Source organism: Helobdella robusta (genome assembly GCF_000326865.2).
Source record: "Helobdella robusta unplaced genomic scaffold HELROscaffold_102, whole genome shotgun sequence".
Classification (NCBI taxonomy): domain Eukaryota; kingdom Metazoa; phylum Annelida; class Clitellata; order Rhynchobdellida; family Glossiphoniidae; genus Helobdella; species Helobdella robusta.
Window position 1 is genome coordinate 221,525 of NW_008703580.1, and position 1,025 is coordinate 222,549.

The window sequence follows — 1,025 nt, forward strand, 5'->3', positions numbered from 1 at the left end:
TATGTAAATATAAAAAATCTATATAACCGTATGTAACACTAAAAAACTCTATATAATTATTAACTCTACATAACTATATATAAATTTATATAAACGTATATAACACTATATAACTATATATAATCAAATAATTCAACATAACTAAATATAAATCTATATAACTGTATTTATCACTATATAACTTATATAATCAATAACCTTATGCAATTATATATAAATCAATATAACAGTATATATCCCTAGATGTCTATATATAAAAAATAACTTTATATAACTAAAAAAAAATCTAATTTATAAAATTATGTATAATCAATAATACTACATAACTATATTTTTTAATCTATATTACCGTATATATCACTATATAACTATATATAATCAATAACACTATTTATATATAAATTAATATAACCGTATATATCACTATATAACTTTATATAATCAATAACACTATATATATATATAAATCTATATAACCGTATATAACACTATATAACTATATATAATCAAATAATTCAACATAACTATATATAAATCTATATAACCGAATAAAACACGATATAACTAAATTTAATAAATAACACTACATAACTATTTATGATTCTATATAACCGTATATATTACTATATAACTATGTATAATCAATAACACTATCAAACTATATATAAATCAATATAACAGTATATATCCCTTGATGACTATACATAAACAATAACTTTTTATAAATAAAAATAAATCTACATAACCGTATATAACACTATATAACTTTATATAATCCAAATTTTATCATTAAAGCGCTCATAAATCAACGCATATTGGCTCAGCTGGCTTAGTTCGGCTTGGAATCGGATGTCAAGCAAGGTGTGGTCTCAAACTATATTGAATTATCATCGAAAGTTTTGAACTGCGTGCGTATAACACTATAATATAATAACACTATTATTTAACACTATAAAACTATATAAAATCAATAATGCCATATAACTATATATAAATCTATATAACCGTTTATATCACTATATAAC